The sequence below is a fragment of the Equus asinus genome, chromosome 6 (genome assembly GCF_041296235.1).
Source record: "Equus asinus isolate D_3611 breed Donkey chromosome 6, EquAss-T2T_v2, whole genome shotgun sequence".
NCBI lineage: Eukaryota > Metazoa > Chordata > Mammalia > Perissodactyla > Equidae > Equus > Equus asinus.
In genome coordinates, this window is record NC_091795.1 from 88,733,534 (window position 1) to 88,758,925 (window position 25,392).

A 25,392-nucleotide genomic window follows, 5' to 3' on the forward strand; every position below is an offset into this window, starting at 1 on the left:
AGATTAGCCCTGAGCTAACATCTGTTGGCAGTCTTCCTCTATTTTATATGTGGGTCACCACCAAAGCATGACTGATGAGTGGTTTAGGTTAGCACCCAGGATCTGAAGCTGCGAACCTGAGTTGCCAAAGCAGAGCATGCCAAACTTAATCACTGAGCCATGGGGCAGGCCTCCTGATTTCTGCTTTTTTAATCTGGCTTTATAAATTTTTCTAGGAGGGAGTTGTGGGCTACTATCGACTAGTCTATCCTACCCAAAGCTGAGAGTCATTCTTTTTTTTTTTTTTCCTCTTTCTCCCCAAAGCCCCCCAGTACATAGTTGTATATTCTTTGTTGTGGGTCCTTCTAGTTGTGGCATGTGGGACGCTGCCTCAGCGTGGTTTGATGAGCAGTGCCATGTCCGCGCCCAGGATTCGAACCAACGAAACACTGGGCCACCTGCAGTGGAGCGTGCAAACTTAACCACTCAGCCACGGGGCCAGCCCCAGCTGAGAGTCTGTCTTTTAACTGATGAGTTTAATCTGTTTATATTTATTGTGATTACTGATATATTTACACATATTTGTAATTTCTATGTGTCTTATGCTGTGTTTACTTTTTACTCTAGTCTTGTTTTATTTTGGAACAATAGACTTTTTATTACTATCTTTTTTTCCGTTACTAGTTTAGAATTTATAGATGGAGGTTCTATTTCTATTCAGTTAGTGATTACTCTGTGAAATACACATAATTTCATATTTTGATCAAAATCCAAATTATATATATATATATATGCAATAAAATACATTAATAAAGTACATAATATATACTCTTCTCCTGAACAAAGTAGGAAACCTAGTACATTATCATATCCCTCAGAAGTTTCCAACTCCACAGTTTCCCCCATCACCCCCACATATGCCCAAGGACAATCTTCCACTTTATTTTTTAATTTATTGTATATTTTCTAAGACTTTATTTTTAGAAGAGTTTTAGGTTCACAGTGAAAACTGAGGGGAAGCTACAGAGACTTCCCAGATACCCGCCGTCCCCACACATGCATAACCTTCCCCATTATCAACATCCCCCACTAGAGTGTACATTTGGTTCAATTGATGAACTTCCAGTGACATATCATAATCACCTGAAGTCCATAATTTATATTAGTGTTCACTCTTAATGTTGTACATTCTATGGGTTTGGACAAATGTGTAATGACATGTATCCATTCTTATAATATCTATAATGAAACTATAATATAGTTTCAGGGCCCTAAAAATTCTCTGTGCTCTGCCTATTTACCCCTCCCTTCCCACAATCCCTGGCAACCACTGCTTCTTTTACTGTCTCCATAGTTTTGCTTTTCTAGAGTGTCATAGTTTGAATTATACAATATGTAGCATTTTCAGATTGGCTTCTTTCACTTAGTAACATGCATTAAAGCTTGCTCTATGTCTTTTCATGGCTTGATAGTTCATTTCTTTTTAGTGATAAATAATATTCCATTGTCTGTCTGTAGCACATGTGAATCCCTTTGCTGAAAGACATCTTGGTTGATTCAAAGTTTTGGCAATTGTGAATAAAGCTGCTATAAACATCCATGCACAGACTTTTTGTTGGACATAAGTTTTCAATTCTTTTGGATGCATACCAAGGAGCACAATTGCTGGATCATATGGTAAGAGTATGTTTAGTTTTGTAAAAAACCACGAAACTGTCTTCCAAAGTGGCAGTACCATTTTGCATTTCCACCAGCAATGTATGAGTATTTGCTTCACTTTCTCATCAGAATTTGGTGTTGTCAGTGTTTCAGATTTTGGCTCTTCTAATATGTGTGTAGTGGTATCTCCTTTTAATTTGCATTTCTTTGATGATATACAATATAGAGGATCTTTTCATATGCTTATTTGCCATCATACGTCTTCTTTGGTGAAGTGCTTGTTAAGGTCTTTGGTCTATATTTTAATTGGGTTATATGTTTTCTTATTGTTGCGTTTTAAGAGTTCTATTTATATTTGGATAACAGTATTTTATCAGATGTGTATTTTGCAAATATTTTCTTTCAGTCTGCGGCTAGTCTTTTCATTCTTTTGATAGTGTCTTTTGCAGGGTGAAAGTTTTTATTTTAATGAGGTCCAGCTTGTCCAGTATTTCTTTCATGGATCATGCCTCTGGTGTTGTATCTAAAAAAGTCATCGCCATACCCAAGGTTATCTAGGTTTTCTCCTATTCATCTTCTAGGTGTTTTATAGTTTTTCATTTAACATGGTCTATGATCCATTTTGAGTTAATTTTCATGAAAGGTTAAGGTCTATGTCTAGATTAATTTTTTTGCATGTGGATGTCCAATTGTTCCAACACAGTTTGTTGAAAAAACTGTCTTTCTTCCATTGTATTGTCTTTGCTTCCTTGTCAAAGATCAATTCACTATAATTATGTGAGTCAATTTCTGAGCTTTCTGTTTTATTTCATTGATTCTATCCTATTCCATTGATTATCTATTCTGTTCCATTCCATTCCATGTTTTTAATTTTTTTTGCGAATAACAGTATCTTGATTATTGTACCTTCATAGAAAATCTTGAAGTTAAATTATGTCAGTCTTCCAACTTTGTTCTTCTCTTTCAATGTTGTGTTGGCTATTCTTGGACTTTGGTCTCTCCATATAAAATTTAGCATCAGTTTATCGATATCCATAAAGTACTTTGCTGGAATTTGATTTGGATTGAATTGAATCTGTAGATCAAGTTGGGAAGAACTGACATCGTAACAATGTTGAGTCTTCCTATTCATGAATACTGAATATCTGTATATTTAGTTCTTCTTTGATTTGGTTCATCAGTTTTACAGTTTTCCTCGTATAGATCTAGTACAGATTTTGTTAGACTTACACCTAAGTATTTCACTTTTTGGATGCTAGTGTAAATGATATTGTGTTTTTAATTGGAAATGTTGCTTGTTCATTGCTGGTATATAGGAAAGTGATTGACTTACGTACATTCACCTTCTATCCTGCAACCTTGCCATAATCGCTTATTAGTCCCAGGAGCTTTTTTGTTGATTCTTTTGGATTTTCAACATAGATGATTATGTCATCTGTAAACAAAGACGGTTTTATTTCTTCATTCCTAATCTGTATACCTTTTCTTTTCTTTTCTTGCCTTATTACATTAGTTAGAGCTTCCAGTATGATCTTGAAAAAGAGTGGTGAGAGGAGACGTTCTTCCCTTGTTCCTGATCTTAATGGGAAAGCTTCAAATTTCTCACCATTGGGTATAACATTCACTGTATATTTTTTGTAGATATTCTTTATTAAGTGAGAAAGTTATCCCCTATTCCTAGTTTCTGAGAGTTTTTATCATGAATGGATGTTAGAGTTTTGTGAAATGTTTCTTCTGCATCTCTGGATAACGAGTATGTGATTTTTCTTTTTTAGCCTTTTAATACCTGGGATAATTTCTACTTGATCATAGTGTATAATTCTTTTTATACATTATTGGATTTGATTTGCTAATATTTTGTTGAAGGTTTTTGCATCTATGCTCATGAGAATTATTGGTCTGTTATTTTCTTTTAATATTTCTGTGTGGTTTTCATATTAGGGTAATACTGGCCTCATAGAATGAGTTAGGAAGTTTTTCCTCTGCTTCTGTTCTCTGAAAGAGGTTTTAGAGAATTGGTATAATTTCTTTCTTAAATGTTAGAATTCACCAGTGAATCCATATGGACCTGGTGATTTCTGTTTTGGAAGATTATTAATTATTGATTCAGTTTCTAAGATAGACAGGATTATTTAGATCGTCTATTTCTTCCTGTGTGAGTTTTGGCAGATTGTGTCTTTCAAGGAATTGGTCCATTTCATCTATTATTGAATTGTGGGCATAGAATTGTTCATTAGTATTCTTTATTATCCTTTTAATGTCCATAGGGTCTGTAGTGATGTCCCCTCTTTAACTTTTGATTTAGCAATTTTTATCTTCTTCCTTTTTTTCTTAGGTAGCCTGGCTAGAGGCTTATCAATTTTATTGATATTTTTAAAAAAATACCTTTTGGTTTCATTGATTTTTTCTATTGATTTCCTGTTTTCAATTTTCTTGATTTCTGCTCTAATTCTTATTACTTATTTTCTTCTGCTCACTTTGGATTTAATCTGCCATTTGCTTTTTCTAGCTTCCTAAGGTGGAAACTGAGATTATTGATTTATATCCTTTTTGTTTTCTAATATATGCTTTCAATGCTATAATTTTCCCTGTAAATGTTGCTTTTGCTGGACTCCACAAATTTTGATAAGTTGTGTTTTTATTTTCATTTAGTTAAAAATATTTTTTACAATTCTCTTCTTTGACTCCTGTGTCATTTAATCTCCAAGTATTTTGAGATTTTTCTAGTGATCTTTCTGTTACTGATTTATTTTTAACTCCATCATAGTCTGAGAGCAGACATTGTATAATTTCTGTTCTTTCAAAATTGTTAAGGTGTTTTTTATGGCCAAGAATGTAGTCTATCTTAGTGAATGTGAGCTTGAGAAGAATGTGTAGTCTGCTGTTGTTTGATGAATTGTTCTATAAATGTCAATCATATTTAGTTAATTGATAGTTTTGTTGAGTTCAACCATGTTCTTACTGGATTTCTGATTTCTGGATCTGTCCATTTCAGATAGAAGAGTGTTGAAGTCTTCAACTATGACAGTGGATTCATCCATTTCTCCTAGCACTTCTATTAGTTTTTACATCACGTAGTTCGATGCTCTGTTGTTAGGTGCATACACGTTAAGAATTGCTATGTTTTATTGGAGAATTGACCCCATTATCATTATGTAATGAACTTTGATCCCTGATAAATTTCCTTGCTTAAATTAATATAGCTATTTTGACTTTCTTTTCAGTAGTGTTAGCAGGGTGTATTTTTCTCCATTCCTTTACTTTTAATCTATATGTGTCTTTATATATAACGTGAGTTTCTTGTAGACAGCATATATTTTGGTTGTATTTTGTGATCCACTCTGACAATCTCTTTCTTTTAATGGTGAATTTAAACCATTGACATTCAAAGTGATTATTAATATATTTGGATTAATATCTACCATATTTGTTATTGTTTTCTATTGGGTGCCCTTATTATTTTTTCCCATTTTCGTCTCCCACTCTTTTTCTGACTTTTGTGGTTTTAATTAAGCATTGTATGGGATTCCATTTTTTCTTATTCTTAGCAATCAGTTATACATTTTTTTTTACTTTTTTTTAGTGGTTGCCCTAGAGTTTGCAATACGTGTTTACAACTAATCCAAATCCACTTTCAAATAATACTATACCACTTCACAGGAAGTGTGAACACCTTACAATTACAAAATAATCTTAATTCCTCCCTTTTGTCCCTTTGTATCATTGCTGTCACTAATTTCATTTATATATAAGTATACATGAGCATATATATATATGTACAGTAAGAGTTATATATATGGTCAGGTGGGGGTTAAAGTGGAAACCTCTATCCAGATTCCTATTCTTTTAGGTCTTGCTTCTGCCAGGAAGCTGGGAAAGAATGCTGTGGTTTGTTCTTGGTACCTGCCTCCCACCTGATGTTAAGTGTTGGCAAATATAAATCTAAAGAGTTCTAATAAAGAATCAAATTTCCATAACATCTGTTAATTGGCAGGTAGAAGGGAAGAGAGAAGCACATTCCTCCAGCAGCCAATACTGCTCTAGACTGCTCTCTACCCAGAGGCAGGTGAGACCTCTTGGACTGCTAGCTGTCAGGTGCTTCCCCTGTACACCTTAACTGTGTGCATCTTCCTTTGCTGAGTGAGAGGCTTTTTGGGCCCATTGAGTCTGTTCTTAATGGGAAACCTCTCCAAGCTCACAGTGGTTCTATTAAAGGTGAAAAAGTATACATATTTATATATAATATTTATATATATATATATTTGTAAGCATACATAATCAAATACATTGTTGCTTTATTTTGAACAAACTGTTATACATTAGATCAATTAAGAATAAGAAAAATGAAAGTTACCTTCACTTATTCCTTTCTTGATGGTCTTTCTTTTTGTAGATCTGAGTTTCTGATCTATATCATTTTCCTTCTCTCTAAAGAATTTCTTTTAACATTTCTTGCAAGACTGGTCTATTAGTAATACATTCCCTCAATTTTTATTTGTCTGAGAAAAATCTTTATTTCTCCTTCACTTTTTTTTTTTTTAAGATTTTATTTTTTCCTTTTTCTCCCCAAAGCCCCCCGGTACATAGTTGTGTATTCTTCGTTGTGGGTTCTTCTATTTGTGGCATGTGGGACGCTGCCTCAGCATGGTCTGACGAGCAGTGCCATGTCCGCGCCCAGGATTCGAACCAACGAAACACTGGGCCGCCTGCAGCGGAGTGCCCGAACTTAACCACTCGGCCACGGGGCCAGCCCCTCTCCTTCACTTTTGATGGATAATTTTCAGGTATGGAATTCTAGGTTGGTCATTTTTCTCTCAACATTTTAAATATCTCACTCCATTCTCTTCTTGCTTGCATGATTTCTGAATAAGAGTCAGATGTAATTCTTATCTTTGTTGTTTTGCAAGTGAGTTTTTTTTCTCTCTGATTCCTTTCAGAACTTTTTAAAATCTTTGATTTTCTGTAGTTTCGAAATGATATGCCTATGTGTAGTTGTTTGTTTGTTTGTTTTGGCAATGATCCTACTTGGTGTCCTCTGAGCTTTCTGGATCCATGATTTGGTGTCTGACATTAATTTAGGAAAATTCTCAGTCCTTACTGTTTCAAATATTTCTTCTGTCCCTTTCTCTTTCTTCTCCTTCTAATATTCTCATTACACATATGTTGCACCTTTTGAAATTGTCCCACAGTCCTGGGTATTCTGTTCTGTTTTTCTTTCAGCCTTTGTTCTCTTAGTTTTTCAGTCTTTGGAGTTTATATTGATATATCCTCAAGCTCAGAAATTCTTTCCTCAGTTGTATCCAGTCTACTAGTAAGCCTGTCATAGGCATTCTTCATTTTTGTCATGGTATTTTTTATCTCCAACATTTCTTTTCGGTTCTTTCTTAGGATTTTCTTCTCTCTGCTTACATTGCCCATCTGTTCTTGCATACTGTCTACTTTATCCATTTGAGCCCTTAGCATGCTAATCATAATTGTTTTGATTTCCCAGTCTGATTGCAAAGTCCTGGCCAGTTCTGGTTCTGATGCTTATTCTTTCCTTTAAAATTGTGTGTTTTACCTTTTGGTATGATTTGTAATTTTTTCTTGATAGCTGGACATGATGTACTGGATAAAAGTAACTGCTCTAAATAGATCTCTAGTAATGCAGTGATGAGTTGTGGGGCGAGGGGAAGTGTTTTATCCTCCTATGATTAGGTCTCAGTCTTTTAGTGAGCCTGTGCCTCTGGACTGTGAATTTAACATGTGTTTCTCAGTTTTTTTCTTCCCTCTTAAGTGGACAGGATGACTCGAGTGAGCTGTACTTGGGTATTTCCCTTCACCCACATGGAAGGCTAGAGGGGGCTGGAGTTGGGCATTTCCCTCCCCTCAGGTCAGTTAGGCTTCAATAAAATGCCAGCAGGTTAGTCTCTGCTTAACTAGTTTCTCCCGAGGGCAAGGCTTATTAAGAAGAGTAGAGTACTCTGGTATATTTAGAAATGGTTCCTTTCCCCTATCCCTGATGGAAGCACAGAGATTTTTCTCTGATATTTACTGTACGAACCTAGTTGAGCTTCTGGAACTAAACGTCACAATACTATAGGGCCTCCATACGACTGAGTCCCCCGGAGGTTTTTAACTCTGAGTTGTCCACACTGAGCCTCCAGCAATTCATCAATTACAGTTCAAGTTCCCACCCTGGAACCAGTTCCCGCACTGATTTCACTTCTGAGTCTCTGCTTTGGTAAACTATGACTCTCTGTAGTTACCTGTCTCTCCAATCTTGAGGGCAGCGGTTTGCCCCATGTCTTCCCATTTCTTATGAATCCAAGAAGAGTTGTTGACTTTTCAATCTGTTCAAATTTTACTTGTTAGGTTGGAGTGGTGACTTTGAGTCTTCTTACATGCAGAACTGGAAACTGAAAGTCCTTGCATTTTATTTTTATTTCCATGATATATTTTTTAACTTATTTTATTTTTAGAGTAATAGTTAATTCCGTTGAATATTTATTTGGGTTTGCCAAATATTTTTCTGATATCTTTGTACATCATTGCTTCTTGTATTCATTTTCTCCTTTTTGGATTTTTGAAATATAGCCTTCATTAATTCTTTCAGTGGATTCTTTGAATAACAAATTCTCTTAGTCTTTGGATGATACAAGATATTTTTATTTTTCCTTCAATTTTGTCAATACTATATAAGGAAGGTGTAACTGTGTGTGTGTGAGTATTACACCTATACATATATATAATATATATATTACACCATATGTACACATATATAGTTGACTTTGATAGTTATATCTCAACAAATTGTTATTTTTTTCATTTTCTTCCACATTAATGGTGGCTGATGATGTCTACTGTCTCCCTTATTGTTGTTCTTTTACAGATAAACATTTCTTACTCTTTGATAGCTTTTTTTTCCTGCTTTTTCTCCCCAAATCCCCCCAGTACATAGTTGTATACTTTAGTTGTGGGACCTTCCAGTTGTGGCATGTGGGACACTGCCTCGACGTGGCCTGACAAGCGGTGCCATGTTCATGCCCAGGATCTGAACCGGCAAAATCCTGGGCTGCTGAAGCTGAGCACTTGAACTTAACCACTCATCCACGGGGCTGGCCCCTCTTTGATAGCTTTAAAACTTCTGTATTTACCTTGAGACTCAACATTTCACTAAATATATGTAGAAGTATAGTTGTATGATTTATATTTTGTATGGTGACTTTTAAGTCTGAAGAGTTATGTTTTCTTTCAATTACAACCATTATTTCTTCAAACTTTTTCATACTACTTCTCTCCCATTTTCTCTATCACTCTTTTTCTGGAATTCCTTTTAAAGTTATGTTAGAAATTATACTCATTCTTCATGTTACTAACTTCTTCCTCACATATTCTCCCTCTTTAACCTTCAGTATTATGTTTTAATTATTTTTTCAGATATGCCTTGCAAATTCATTATTCCTTCCCTGAATTATTTAATTCTCTCAATAAGTTTATTTTATAATTTATAGATTTTCACTTGGCTTATCTTGTTTTATTATATCTTTTGTTTGTCTTTTGAATATTTACATCTTCTTTATTACTTTGAACATTTCACATACATTTATTGTAAAGTTCTGTTATCTCTATTTCCACAGTGTGAATCCTTCCATTTGTTAATTCCACAGGCTATCTTTCTTGGCATTATGCCTTTTCATAACTAACGTTGTATATATTTCATAGAATTTCCACCTATGCTTTGGTCATTGGAAGCCTCCCTATTGAAAGATCTCACAGATGACTCTGCCAAAGTTCCATGGGATTCCCCACTGTTAACTTACTTTTAGGCTAGGTTCTTGACTCTGGACTTTTTGAAATATTCAGTTAGTATAAACTTGGCATCAAAGCTAGGTTTCTGATTTCTGGTGGCTGATTCCCTTTTCAACCAAAGACTGGAGTAAATGACTTGCTTCTTTTCTGTGATCCTGGGAGATGGGCAGATATTTTCCAGTTCAATTGATGTCCACTGCTGGATACTTAGAGCATGTGGGATCCCTGGCCCCAATTCTAGCTTCCATGTGGAAGTTAAAACTCTAGTCCCTAATGTGTGTTTCAGATTCCAGTCCCCCATGAGCTCCATAGCTTCAAGCACTGGTCAATACCACATCTAAGTGTTTCTTCTTCATTTCTGGAACCAAGAAAATTCCTCCTTTTTTATTTGAGCAATAAAAAATATTTATCCCTTTAAAGAATAGGTCTGGTGGTTTGAAGTTGAAGGGTAAGTTCTTGCATCTGTTCATGCTACAATTTCTCCCATAAACTTCTATTCAAGGCCATTAAAACATGGCCATTGACCCCACTGCTAAGATTTCCTTTTAAGGAGATAGTTTTCCAAGTTCACAATGTTCTTGATGTCCATTGCAATACAGAGAAATTGTAAAATCTCTAAATGCCCTGTAAGAGGATATCTCCAAATAAATGATGTACAAAAATATAGTGGAATATTATAGAGCCAGTTAAATTGTTAAATATTTATTTTCATGGAGACATAAAATTATGATGAAGATGACGAAGATGAAAATAGTAATATCCAATTCTTATATAGAGCTTGTTCTGTGCCAGATTCTCTTCTAAATGATTTATGTGTGTATATGAGTGTAACTCATTTAATCCTCAAAACAACCCCATGATGCCAGTAGTAGTATTTTTCTCCCATTTTACAGACGAGGACACTTTTGCAGTAAGTTAAATAAATTTCCCATGATAACAAGCAGTTAATATGATATGTTAGTATAAAATATGGAAGCTTGCACACATATTCATAAAATATTCCTTTTAGGGGCTGGCCCGGTTGCACAGCGGTTAAGTGTACACGTTCTGCTTTGGCAGCCTGGGGTTCGCCGGTTTGGGTCCCGGGTGCGGATATGGCACCACTTGGCAAGCCATGCTGTGGTAGTTGTCCCACATAGAAAGTAGAGGAAGATGGGCACAGATGTTAGCTGAGGGCCAGTCTTCCTCAGCAAAGAGAGGAGGATTGGCAGATGTTAGCTCAGGGCTAGTCTTCCTCAAAAAAAAAAAATCCCTTTTAATTGATGAACACACAGGGAAATATACTCTTGGTCCCTTCGGGAGAGGTGACTGGTAGCTGAGAAACAGAGGTGGGAAGGAGACTGTTAAGCTTTGATCCATGTGAATAGGTTACCTATTTTACAATTAAGTAAATGGAGAAGTTACCTGGGCCTGGGTCCAGTATTTAAGTGAATGCAAGAGAAATATTGAGGATTTCAGACAGAAGAAGCACATGAAGGCAAATGGTCTGAGGTATATGTGAAGAACAGTAAGCATTTGTGTCTGGCCAGGATGTGCAGTGCGATAATGAGGAATAAAGGACTAATGACAATATAATGTGGATCAATTTATGCTTGATACTAGCCTTTTAAAGCACCACTGCTCATTGCTTAAAACAGTTTGTCATATGGACACAGTACCATTGTGACAGCAGGTTTTCCCAAGTGTTGGCACAACTCTGATTTACTCCTTTTGTCAACTTCACGTCCTTCCTCTATTCTCTTTCCTGAAGTTTATTTATGCATTTTAGAAGAAACCAGATGTTACACTCAAATGAAATCATTTTGGTGAAAAAAATTTCCCTTCTATTATTTATCCCTTTAAGGAATAGCAGGCTATTCTTTTTCTCCCAAATTCTTAGTAGATCATTTATGTGTTCTTTTTAAAATGCTTACTCTTCATTGGTTCCCCAGATGCTTCCAGAAGTTCATTTTGTCTCATTAAACCTCCTGTCCTGGGTGAGGATCTTGGAAATAGCAGTTTGTCTCAGGGAAATGTCTTTGCTGTGTAAGTTTACTTAGGGGAGGAAACCTGATGATGACCATAAGGAATATGTGAGAACTTGTGATAACCTTGAGGAGACCAAGAGATTATTTCCCCAGGATAAAAAATGAGGATTCTGCAATTTTAGCGTATTGTGGAGAGGCAGCAGGAAAAGAGAAAGAGAGAGAAAAACAAAACAAAACTACGTATTTAAGAATCAGAATCTAAATGCTAAAATCGGCCAAGTCTTTGATTAGCTATGTGATGATATTAATTCCCCTCCTGCAACACATATCCTTACAATATGGATACATTTTTTTTGCATCAAAGGGAGGGGTTTTATATTATATTAGAACAATTCTATTCTAATTTGAAGGATGCCTTTGAGAGTGTGAAGTGAAGTTAACTATCACATTCTAAGAATGTTGCTGGATCATAGGATGAGCGTTGGAGAAGGCTGTTGAGGGCAATGTAATCTATACAGAAATTGATAAATAATAATGTATACCTAAAATTCCACAATGTTATAAACCAATATGATCTCAGTAAAATGATTGAAAAAAGGTGGGCTTTCCTCACTGGATTCTCAGAACTCTTTGTACCTCTTTCATGTACTTACCTCATTCTGTTTTGTATTTATATAAGTCACTTCTTCCCAGAAATACTGTGAACATCTTGCTGGCAGGAACTGATTATTATGGATTTGGTATTCACAACGCCTAGTCCCATGTCCAGCATAGGATAGGTGCTTACTACTTGTTTAATAGATGAATAAATGAATGAATGAATTCAGTGAGTAGGAAAAATGTCTTAATATATCCATGGGCAGGTATTCGGGATTACAGGAGAGAGGACAGAGCATGTTAACTAGAAAAATCCAGATAATTGCTCTTTTCAAATGAGAAGAAAGTTAAAGTTAGTATCAACAAGGAAATCAAGTGACACGTATCGCTGACACATTTGTTGTTTCCATCTAGGAACAATTGGCCTTTTCAGTGTGCTCTGCTGGGGCTGAGATGACTATCCTCATGCTCTAGGGGCAACGTGTTTTTTATGGCCTTAGAAATAGAAACATGAGCTATGCTCTAAGTCTTATCAGACTTTGAATCGATGCTTTCACCTTCTCCATGAGATAAGCCAGAAGTTTCATTCTTTGAAGAAAAATGAGAATGTGGTCTTGTTTATTGTGAGAACATAAGTCATCTGACAAGGCAAACAGTTTTCAAATTAAAGATGGTATCTTGTGTATTGGAGAAAACAGGAACGTGAAGGCTTCCCAGAGTTGCAGGAACAGCATGTCTCTGACTGGGAGCTCCTGCTGCCTCATCTTGGGAACTATGGCAAGTCATTCAATCTTTTAGGGTTTCAGTCTTTCAGCTTCCAAGTGGAAAAGATAATTTTCTTGTATCATGGTAAGGATTAGATATGAGATAATGTATACGGATGTGTTCTGTGAACTCTGCAGCACTGGACAATTGCAAGGGGCTGTTCATATTGGAAACAACCACTAATGTGGTCAACAAATAATTGAGCTGAGAATTTGAAGGCCTGAAGCTGAGATCTGCAGAGTTAAAAGCTGACTTTCTTTAGTCCAAGCAGTGGAGAATGGAGAGGCAGCTGTGGCTTCTCTTGCCTGACCTTTCCCCACCCCTAAGTCTCCATAAAATAGAGTTTGAAAGCTACCATCTTATCTCATTTGATCCTCAATGCTCACTTATGTTTATTATTAATCCTACTTTAGAGATCACAAACCTGGAACTTGTATGCCTTGCCCGAGGTCACTCAAATCAATAAGCAGTTGAGCTAAAACCTCCACGCAGGTCATCTGACTCTAAATTATGTGTTTCTAGGAGTGAATGATGACTCTATTCACTCTCTGACAACAGCAGCTGGGGAATTATAAACCTGTGCATTTATAAAAAGTGACTCTAGGCTTTCAAAATGGAGAGTTTAGTATGATTATGAAAATGTAAATCCTCTTGTGTTTATAAACTTGTAAACACTGAAGAGGACGAATTATTTAACAGACAGAAACAACTTGTCATCTATCATGGCAGAGTGAGGAAGACAGTGTTTACTGGTAGAATTTATGACTTTGATGTCTCAATCTAGATTGTCCCTTTGGAACATTAAGGAAGGCTGAATTTACATGATCTGCATCCACACAGTTTCATATATGTAAATAAAATGTATTCTAGAGGAAAAATTTCATTTTATACATACCTATAGCAAATCTGAGCATTAGATTTCTCATTACAATTTCAGATTAGAAGAAACCTTTAAAACCTGTCAGTCCAATACCTGTCTGACAATTTAACTCTCTCTTTGAGATCATTGGACTGTGTTCACTCTACCCCTGTTTGCACCCGTCGATAGTAAAAGGACTCTAGGTGTGTGGCAGAGGCACAGTGCAGTAAGGCCATGGGGACTGGAATCCAAGACATGAGCTGGAATTCCAGTTCTGTCTCTTAACAACTATGTGATCCTTGGCTTGTCACTGAATAGCTATGTTCATGCTTTCATTTATTCATTCATTATTCACTCATAGTTACTGATTGAGTGCTCACCATGTGTTGGGCACTGTGTTAAGAGCCGCAGACTCCATGTTATACATGAATCATGGCACTTGCCTTCACAGAGATTGAAGGCAAAATAGATGTAATATGATTAGACAGTGGACATGAAAGTGATTTTGCAATGGAAAAGTTTGATGGGGTATTAGATATTATCTCCCAAGGTAGGACATTAGTTGTGATAGCATTAAAATATGATTTCATAACAAATGAGGTTTTGGCTTAAATAAATCATGGGAATATGTCAGTGGAAAACAGGCTGCTCTGTGGTCCTGTGCCAAGACAGAGATGTGACAAGAGCATGGTGCTGAGCTACTTTCCCATGGGAGCATTGTGGGAGTTGGAAAGGGTCCTGAGTCGCCACAAGATTTTGGAAGACTATGGAATATGAGGAGCTGAGACAGAGTGTTAACAGAAGACTGCGCACTGTGGGATGTGATCCAATCTCTCAGCCATCCAACTTTTCCTGGATGTTACGAAACTCATGAACTACTGAGCATGATTAGATTTCTTGCAGAGAGCTATAAAGGGGCTGTGTTTCTAGTTTAGGTTTTATATGGGACAGAATCCATGTAGTACTCATTGAAGTGAAGGCAGAGAGGAGTATGTAAGAGGAAGCAAGGCGTGAAAACGGGAAGGACTTTGAATTGCTGCAGCCCTGGAACTGGTATTTGGGCCTTTTAAATCAGATCTCTGTATCAGTCTGCTTTTGCGAAGTAATTTGCAAAAGCAATTTAGCCTGTGCTTCATGTTGGAGGTGAGTCCACCGTAGCTCTGTACCACATGGTTTCATTCTGTCATCTAAGCTGAGGGAGAAGCCCTAACTGGAACATGATGTTCTGATGACCAAGAGAAAAAAAAAAGAGTGGTGTCAAAATGATGCCATGGCTCTTAAAGATTCTACAAAGAAATGTTACTTCTTCTCACATTTCATTGGCCAAACAAGTCACACAGTCAATCCTGATGTCAGTGTGGCAGAAAGGTATGATCTTCTTACAGAAAGGGGAAGTGAATAATTTAGAACTATAATGAAGCTTCCAAAATATCTAGGGGCAGGGAGACACAAGCCAACATCATTATTACATGAATGTATAAGCAAAGTAGTCTATGGAGAACGAGGATTTATCCAGTCCTCAAACTGGAAAAGATGATGCAGTGGGGGGAGAGGGAGAGTAGAGTAGCAATAAAGCCTGCGGATGAAAAGGAAAGTTGGGACCAATTTTAAGTTTTGAGTACCAAGGGGAGAAATGTGCATTTTTAAACAAGGTGAGTAGTTATTAATTTTTTTTCTGCAGGTCAATAATTTTAGCACTGTTTACTGGTGGCAGTGTGAAGGATGGATGGAAAACATGAGAAATGCAGATAGAAAAATCAGTTGAATATAGGTAGAAAAGTCCAGGAGAGTAGTGATGGTGGCAAAGTAAATGCAAATGAAAAAGTAAGGAATAATCAGAAGTTTCAGAGACATATTTGGCAGGACTTGGCTGCAAGTTTGTTGTCATTGAGCTGGGAAAAATTTTACTGTTGCACAATCCTATTAACAAAAGGTTTACAAAGGATATTAATAGAGTAATATGGTAACAGGGTTTATTTAGCTTCCTTAGAAGAAGATGCCCCTTGAGAAGTATATAAACAGTCTCATCTAGAAACATTGACTGTGAAGATCAAATCAAACTCATAGGCAGTGTGGAAATTCAACTGGTTCCCCATAGTATGGCCATAGCAGTTATTCATGGCTTGACTGCATTCTTATTGGTCCGTTCTGATTGTTTGGAGTCCATGATCTACAGGATAAGAAATATTTTGAATGCCATCCTTGCCCACAGGTCACTTTATTTACTCCTGTATTCTTCTAATCTATATGATATCACTGAGTAGGGATGGAAATGGATATCCAAATTCAATGATTCTATCCTCTTTTCCAGAACACTGGGTTATGTTGCTTTATCTGCTTGTAAAGGCCTCAGGAGAGAACAGATTGACCCATATCTGAACGTTCTGCATTGACCAATGGTCTCCTCATTTCTCCATTAGGAGAGGAATAAAGTTACATCCTTACTCACAGAATAATTTGTTTCAGTCCTCTTGGGTCTTGGTTGTGGTCAAATTTTCTTTCTCAATTCCCATGCTACCAGCAAAAACATCTCTCATTTTCTTTGACACAATTCTCTTCCAGATTCATGAGCTAGGATCTGACTTTCCGTTTGCCAAGAATCCACAGGTTTTACGCATTATCATGAATACTGCTTATTTAAACTTTGTTTATATCCAAGCACACAAGTTAAAAAATGTTTCTCTGATGTGCTCAGAGGTAGTGTAATGCCTGTTTCTCCTTTCCTGTTAATACCAGGGAGATTCATCTTGTCCTTTTTGAGTTCTTTTCCACACACACAGTCCTTCAACCTCATCCTTTTCTCTATTATGCAGAATTACAGTCTTGTTGCATTAATTATATACAAATAATATTTTAATCACATAGCACTCATCCATCAAGTAGGTCAGGTCCCCTAACGCTTCTTATTATCCAGCAGTTTCTTATTTTAATTGCAGTTAAGTCCTGTTATCTCCTTCTGGAATACCTTTGCAGGCATCTTGTTCTCTGTTCATCCCTATATGTTGGTATTTCTCAGGATACTTAGTTTCCCTCCCCACCCCCCATTCTGCTTGGTCTAGTTAATCAACTGCTTATATTTGTTGAGAAAAACTGGGATTTTCTCTCAAGTGCCCATCAGAACACACATAGACTTGCTGTTTTGTTTTATTGATGAACAGCTAAACTGGTTTTGGTTTCTAGCACCTAGGGAATTTAGAAAGTTTTTGTGTGAGATAAAGAAGCAATTGCTTCTTCTTGTTATGTACTCTCATAGTCTCATTTTCTGCCTGATGTATAATTTCTTTTCCCTGTCTTCTCTAAGCTTAGTTGGAACTTTCCATGCCCATTATGACATAGCCACCAAGGGCTAAAATCTGTGTGTGTTGCCTGTTTCTTTGTTTTATTTATATTCTTTGCTTTTGGTGCTGCTTGTTGCTCACTCAACAGAAATATCACTACGTACACTCCACTGACTAGTATTTGGATGAAGGACCCCAGGTCCAGAGCATGACAGCCCCCAATTCAGCAGGCACAATAAACTGAATCTTGCAGAATATTTCTTTGGCTTTCCCAAGTTGGAAAACTCAGATTTATATGCTACTTGACTTGTAGAAAGCCAGCTTTGATTCTTTTCAGGGACTTTATTCCAGAAGTGTCACCAGAGATAACTGAAAATGAATCAGAGGAGACATTTACAGCTGATCTGACAATAAGGTATAAAATGAGAATGCCTTTCCTATAGTAATATTTGAATTATTGCTATATTTGTTCTGTGCATTGTTAAAGCTGTATTTATTTTATGTATTGTTAAATATAACACACCTTTCTTTGAAAATAAGGTTAGAGTTTGGTGCAGTCAAAAGATTGTCAACTCTTACAATCTACAAGGAAAGCAAAGATTTAAGATTTTAGAGCTAATCTAATTCCCTAGCAACTGTGAGTTGTCTCCCGCATAAATATACTTACTGGACTCCATGTATGTTACCCAACTGCTGCTGGACTTTTTCTTTGAATGCCCCATAGAACATTCAAACTCAGCACATCTAAATTAATCTATCATATTTTCTCCCAATTCTCATTCTATGTTCCCCATCTCAGTGAATGTTACCACCATTCACTAACTCTGTTAAGTCAGGAAATGGTGTAATCATTAATATCTTCTTTCTCATTTTGCAGTTTCCAAGCTCAGTCTATATTTCCTCCATACTTTTGAATATATATTCCTTTCACCATGCTGTCTGAATTTGACAATTTGTTTTAAACTTCCAATTATCTTCAATTTTTTAATGTTCTACATTGCATATTCTGATCTTTTCTCTCTAAATAGATGAAATATTTTTCAAAGTAAATATCGTATTCCATACCTTTTGGTATCCCCTCCATGTTAATTCTGGTGCTGGGGCTATAAATAACATAGAGTAGAAGTTGAAGTTCCTTTCACAGGGTCTGTGGCATTTTTCCTCTTCATATATCACCTCATGCCCTGAGTATCAAATCTGAAATTGGGCCTGTTGGTTAATTGAACGTGTGTAACTCTGAAGCAGTCTATTGTAGTATTGTTAGGCTTTAAGAGCCCAGAAAATTTCAAGTGAGATCAGAAGCAGTCAAGCTTACCTTTCACTGAGGCTGCTGCCACTCCTGTGGGTATAATGTCTCTGTTCATCAAAAGACTTTTGTTTTTCCTACTTAATGTACTTACCGTCTGGTTTTATTAGAATGAATTGTTCTCTCTTGTAAATGGATTTGGTTGGAAATCCAATTTCTTTCAGGGCCAGTGGGAGAGGTCGAAGGGCCATAAATATTCTTCCTCTAAACTGTTTATAAGTAAAATGACATTGCTGCAAAGGCCCAACAAATGTCTTGTTATATCTTGAATTATGTACAAATCCTTGGCAATCTTCTCCTACTTTATGCGATGAAAACAGATTACATCATAGTCTCTCAGTCATGAGTTTTACTCATGGTGCCTTAATAGATATCAACGTCTGTAAGACTGAGAGTGGAATACCTGGTCATCAACCTCAACTCCTAGCCTTTCTCCTAAAGTTGGAAAATGAGAAGTTCTCTTGCTTCGCTCATTGTGTTATCTAATGCTTGCTTTCCAGCTCCTCTGCATCTCCCCATCCTGGCTGACAGTAGTTTCAGACCCTCCATGGTAGGGAACAAGGGAAACAATATTAGTGGGAATGGCGCAGCCTTCTTGGGCAACAGCAATGTGTTAAGTGTTTAAAGCTAGTTCTTTCTCTCAAGGATATATGGAGAGTTTTGTGAGTCTCTCATAGTTGCACCTACTGGAGAAAGGGATGGGAGAGTTCTTTGGGATTGCTGTTATAAGGGCACTAATCCCAGTCATGAGAACTCCTCTCTCATGGCCTAATGACCTCTCAAAGGCCCTACCTCCAAATATGATCACTTTGGGGGTTAGGTTTCAATGTATGAATTTTGAAGGAACACAAACATTCAGCCTACAGCAGGAACCAAATCTTAGACATAGAGCGAATACTCGCTGTGCTCAGTGCATCTACAATAAGATATTTCTTTGAATTTATTCTAGATAAGTTTCTTTGTGTCATCATTAGCCTCTCTGCTTTTAGATTAAACACTAGAGAATTGGAGAAAGTTAAATTAAATGAATTCAAAGCTTTGCACTGTAAGGAAAATCAAATCACTGTAGATTTGATTTTACTGTTGCTTAGTTATTAGGCTTCGATCTTTCTCCAGTATCTACGTTTAAGTCTCCAACCCTAAATCTGGGTGACTGAAAGCTATTGCAATGAGGAAGAGTTCCTGAGGTTTGACTCTATCTCTTTCAGTGATCAAGTTGCTATTAGGCTATTTGTCTGTCATTTAATTAGTCTTCCTTTTACGTTTTGGTAAATTTGGTAAGTTATGGGACACAGAAAGAACTTACAAATTTCCAGAGAGAAGGAAAATGTGTCCTGGAAGAACTAAAGGACATTTGTCCAAGAAGTATTTATTAGGCACTTTCTATGTGTCATACGCTCTGTTCGATGCTGAGGATATAAAGATAAATCACACATGGAACCCTCAGCATGCTCACAGTTATTGACATGGAAAGGGCTAAATGCAATAGAGGGTTGTAGGTGTTATAAGAGACTGGTCTCACTATAGTAGTTTAGATTCAATGTGAGTATTCTGAGTTTTGGAGGAAAGTATTTTTCATGTATTGCTAAAAGTTTATGTGCAAAGAATGACTAAATAGATTTGGTACTCTGTTAATTTCTCTTCTTATAAAGTCATCCCCTTATCATAAGAAAACTTAGTAAAATAGTATGGCCTATAATTTGGGGTCATAATTCTATTAATTTGGATCAAAGGCCTATACAGACAGAATGCACAGTGTCTAATGTAAAATCAATGTATATTTTCTTGCGAGAGTTTTAATTTTCATTATTACATTTAGATCTGTGATCCATTTTGAGATAACTTTTGTGTATAGAATAAGGATGGGGCCCAACCTCATTCTTTTGCATGTGGATATCTAGTTGTCAAGCAGCATTTGCTGAAAACATCATTCTCTCCACACTGAATTGTCTTGGTATCGGCCCCGAATCAATTGACCATAAATGTAAGAGTTTGTTTCTAGACTCTAAATGATATTCAATATTCAATGTCTATCAAAATGCCAGTACACACTGTCTTGATTACTGTAGTTTCTTAGTAAGTTTTAAAATTGTGAAGTGTGAGTCTTCTAACTTTGTTCTTCTTTCTCAAGATTTTCTTGTGTGCCTATTCTGAGCCCTTTGCATTTCCATATGAATTTTAGGATCAGCTTGTAAATTTATGCAAGAGGCTAGTCGGGATATTGATAGGTATGACATTAAATCAGTAGATTAATTTGGGCAGTATTGTTATTTTGACAGTTTTACGTCTTGCAGAGCATGAACATGGGATTTTCTTTCCTTTTATTTAGATATTTTAAAATTTCTTTCAAAAATGTTTTTTAGTTTTCAGAATATAAGTTTTACACTGTTTTTGTCAAATTTATTCCTAAGTATTTTATTCTTTTTGATGCTACTATAAATGGAACTATTTTCTCAATTTTATTTTTGGATTACTCATTGCATGTGTGTAACACATAATTCATTTTTTCATACTGATCTTGCATTTGACAACTTTGCCAAACTTGTTTATTGTCTTTGGTAGATTTTTAGTGGATTCCTTAGGATTTTCTATTTACAAAATCACGTCATTTGTGAATAGAGATAGTTTTACTTCTTCCTTTCCGATCTGGATGACGTATCTTCTCGCCTTTTCTCCCTCCCTTCCTCCCTTTCTTCCTTCTTCCTTCCTTCCTTATTCTATCCTTCTTTCTTTCTTCTTTCCTTCCTTCTTTCCTTCCTCCCTTCCCTTTCCTAATTGGCCTGAGTAGAACCTCCAGTGCAATGTATAATAGAGGTGGCAAGAGAGGATATGCTTGTCTTATTCCTGACTTTAGGAGGGCAAACATCCAGTCTTTCACAATATGTAACATGTTAGATATAAGATTTTTGTAGCTGACTTTCTTTAGGTTAAGGAAATTTCCTTTTATTCCTAGTTTGTTGGTATTTTTATCATGAAAGTGTATTGGATTTTGTCAAATACTCTCTCTGTGTTTATTGAGATGATCATATGGCTTTTGTCCTTTATTCTATTGATATTCTCTCTCTCAATCTCTCTCTCTCAATCCTTGGTCATAGAATATAATCCTTTTCATAATTTGCTGGATTATTTTTGCCAGTATGTTGATGAGAATTTTTGCATGTATATTCATAAGAGAGATTGATGGGTAGTTCTCTTTTCTTGTGGTGTTTTGTCTTGTTTTGATATTTGAGTAATACTGGCTTCATAAAATGAGTTAAGAAGTGTTTCCTCCTGTAGTGGCTTGAATGGTGTCCCCTCAAAAAGATGTCTATGCCCTCATATCTGGAAACTGAATGTTACTTTATTTAGAAAAAGAATCTTTGCAGGTGTAATTATGTTAAGGATCTTAAAATGAGATTATCCTGGTTAATCTGGGTAGGCCCTATTCTAATTAAAACTGTGCTTCTATTACATACACAAAGGAGAGCAGACAGAGGAGAAGATATAGAGAGAAGGCAATATGGAGACGGAGGCAGAGATTGGAGTGATATGGCCATAAGCCAAATGCTTAGTTCTATTTACAAAAGTGCTGGTGAGGCTTAGCTTTGATGACTAGAGTTCCATATTCTTAGGTCAAATGATTGACTAGGTTCTATGTCAGAGTCATCTTTTCCTGCCTTTGTCTTTCACTCTGGCCCACCACAGATGATCCTTTCTTACTATCAGTGCTAATATGTTAACAAGGGGCTGGTAGTGCTCCATCTCTGTCTACAATTGCTTGAAGTTCAGTCTTAAGATATAGGCTTTCTTACACTAGTAACAAAGTAGCAGAAAGAAAAATTAAGAATACAATCCCATTTAAAATTGCAACAAAAAGAATAAAATATCTAGGAATAAATTTAACCAAAGAGGTGAAAGATCTGTACACTGAAAACTATAAAACACTCTTGAAAGAAATTGAAAGAGACACAAAGAAATGGAAAGATATTCTCTGCTCTTGGATTGGAAAAATTAACATAGTTAAATTTTCCATACTTCCTAAAGCAATCTACAGATTCAGTGCAGTCTCTATCAAAGTTCCAACGACATTTTTCACATAAAAGAAAAAAGAATCCTAAAATTTATATGGGACAACACAAGACCCCGAATAGCCAAAGGAATCCTGAGGAAAAAGAAGAAAGCTGGAGGCATCACATTCCCTGCTTTCAAAATATACTACAAAGCTATAGTAATCAAAACAGCATTGTACTGGCACCAAAACAGACACACAGATCAATGGAACAGAATCAACAGCCCAGAAATAAACCCGCACATCTATGGACAACTAATTTTTGACAAGGGAGCCAAGAACATACAATGGAGAAAAGAAAGTCTCTTCAATAAATGGCGTTGGAAAAACTGGACAACCACATGCAAAAGAATTAAAGTAGACCATTATTTTACACTATACACAAAAATTAACTCAAAATGGATTAAAGACTTGATGTAAGACCTGAAGCCATAAAAGTTCTAGAAGAAAACATAGGTAGTGTGCTCTTCAACGTTAGTCTTAGCGGCATGTTTTCCCGCACCATGTCTGACCAGGCAAGGGAAACAATAGAAAAAATAAACAAATGGGACTACATCTAACTAAAAACCTTCTGCATTGGAAAGGAAACCATCAACAAGACAAAAAGACAACCTAACAATTGGGAGAAGATATTTGCAAACCATATATCTGATAAGGGCTTAATATTCAAAATATATGAAGAACTCATACATCTCAAGAGCATAAACACTAACAACCCAATCAAAAAATGGGCAAAAGATCTAAACAGACATTTTTTCCAAAGAAGATATACAGATAGCCAACAGCACAGGAAAAGTTGTTCAACATCCTTAATTATTAAGGGATGCAAATCAAAACTACAATGAGCTATCACCTTACACCCGTCAGAATGGCTATAATTAATAAGACAAGAAATAACAAGCGTTGGAGAGGATGTGGAGAAAAGGGAAGTCCCATACACTGCTGGTGGGAATGTAAACTTGTGCAGCTACTGTGGAAAACAGTATGGAGATTCCTCAAAAAATTAAAAATAGAGTTACTGTAGAGTCCAGCTATTCCACTGGTGGGTGTTTTCATATGAAAACATGAATGTATAAAAATATATGCACCCCTATGTACATTGTGGTATTATTCACAACAGCCAAGACTTGGAAGCAACCTAGATGCCCATCAAGGGATGAATGGATAAAGAAGATGTGGTATATATACACAATGGAATACTACTCAGCCATAAAAACAGACGAAATCTTGCTATTTGTGACATCATGGATGGACCTTGAGGGTATTATGCTACACGAAATAAGTCAGAGAGAGAAAGTCAAATACTGTGTGATTTCCCTCATAAATAGAAGATAACAACAACAACAAACAAACACATAGACACATCTTGGATTGGTGGTTACCAGAGGGGAAGGGGAGAAAAGGCGAAAGGGGTGATTCCCACGTGTGTACGGTGATGGCTGGTAATTAGTCTTTGGGTGGTGAACATGATGTAATCTACACAGAAGTTGAAATATAATGATGTACACCTGAAATTTTTATAGTGTTATAAACCAATGCTACCTCAATAAAAATGAAAAAAATGCAAAAGAAAATATACATAGGCTTTCTGATCCATTTTCCTGGAGTTCTGAGACTGCTTCTCTGTTACTCTTGAGATTGTCATTTCTGTCCTTTAATTACTACGGTACCAAACCTTATAACAAAGAATCCCAGCATAGATATCTCTACTTTCAAATCTCTCTCAAACCTGTTCTGCATTAGAGATATTCTGTGATGGGTTAAAGGACAGAGCATTTCCTCCAGGTTGATGTTTATTCTCTAATTGTCTTCTAATTTCTCACTAAATGAGCTTCATTATTCATTCATTCATTTACTCATATAAAAATCATTAATTAAACTCTACCATATTGTGCATGGTATTGTACTAGCAGCTGGAAATAGATGACTAATATAGCTTGTGACTTCAAGTCAGGGAAGAGGGGGCATGAATACATAAACACTAAACTTTATGGAAAGTGCTACCATGCTCGTAAGTGCAGAGTGCTATGGTAACATTGAAAGGAGGCACACTGCTCTCACACTTGACCTTAGTCTTGCCAACTGAGCTGACTTTGCTATTTACGTTTTATACCAACCAGTTGAATGCTCTGTAATAATTTTAGTCAAATGCGATAACATAGATACGTATCTCATGTAAGTTTGAACAGAATGATGATAATAATTATAATAAAATTGGTGGGCACTAATTAAGTATGTGTAGTGAATGAATTAATTTTACAGATGAAAAACCTGAGGCTTAGACAGTCAAATAACTTGCACAAAGTCGTGGCTAATAAGTGACAGAGCTGAAACACGAAACTGAGGTTGTCTATTTTCAGAGTATGAGCCCCCAACTACTATATGCCCTGCATGCTTAGTTGGGCCAGAATATGGACAAAAACATTCTGGCAGTATTTACAATCTCAAATTGCTTTGTAACTAAGAACACTCTTAATAACAATCAGGGGAAGCTTTCAGTTTTAAAAGAGTGTATGCGCTGTAATACCCTAGGCAAAAATTCTGTCTTTCATTGTGATACCTAACTAATTACTGAAAAATCAGAAAGGGAAATGTGAAATATCTTGATAAAGAAGTCTTTTTCATTTTGGAGAAACTTTGAGACACAGGTGATGTAATAAATAGAATATGATTTCTTAAAATATAGAAGTATGAGTGGTAGGCAGAAACATAGATCTTGATTTTTTCTCTTCGGTAAGAGTCATCTTTTCTGAGGTGTTTTTCTAGGAGGAGAGAGGTATACATGAAATGATGCCTGATGAAGAACCGGTCTTTGTTTTTTAGCTCATAATTAGACCAAGAGTTTTTATTCATGTCCTAGTTGGCTGAATGAATGCCTAGTTGCTCTTGCTATGACTCCCAGTACTACAGTGGACAGAAGTGGCAAGAGTGGGCACCCTTGTCCTATTCCTGATCTTAGAGGTCAAAGAGTACAAATTCTCACTAATAAGATGGATAAATTCTGAGGATCTAATATATAGCATGGTAACTGTAGTTAATAATGTTGTATTGTATGCTTGAAATTTACTAAGAGAGGAGATCTTAAGTATCCCCAAATGAAAAAAAAGTAAACAATGTGAGGTGATGGATGTGTTAATTAACTT

At 36.2% G+C, this 25,392-nt stretch overlaps 1 long non-coding RNA gene across 1 annotated transcript in view; it reads right to left on the bottom strand.

The window, feature by feature from the left end:
* Positions 1 to 18,280, bottom strand: part of LOC139045609 (uncharacterized) — a 30,436-nt gene extending 12,156 nt beyond the window's left edge. The window contains exons 1-2 of the long non-coding RNA XR_011504307.1: positions 18,211 to 18,280; positions 17,961 to 18,092 (exon numbers count right to left, since the gene is read on the bottom strand). This is a non-coding gene — a long non-coding RNA (uncharacterized lncRNA). The remainder of the gene's footprint in view (positions 1 to 17,960; positions 18,093 to 18,210) is intronic.
* Positions 18,281 to 25,392: the final 7,112 nt, after the last annotated feature.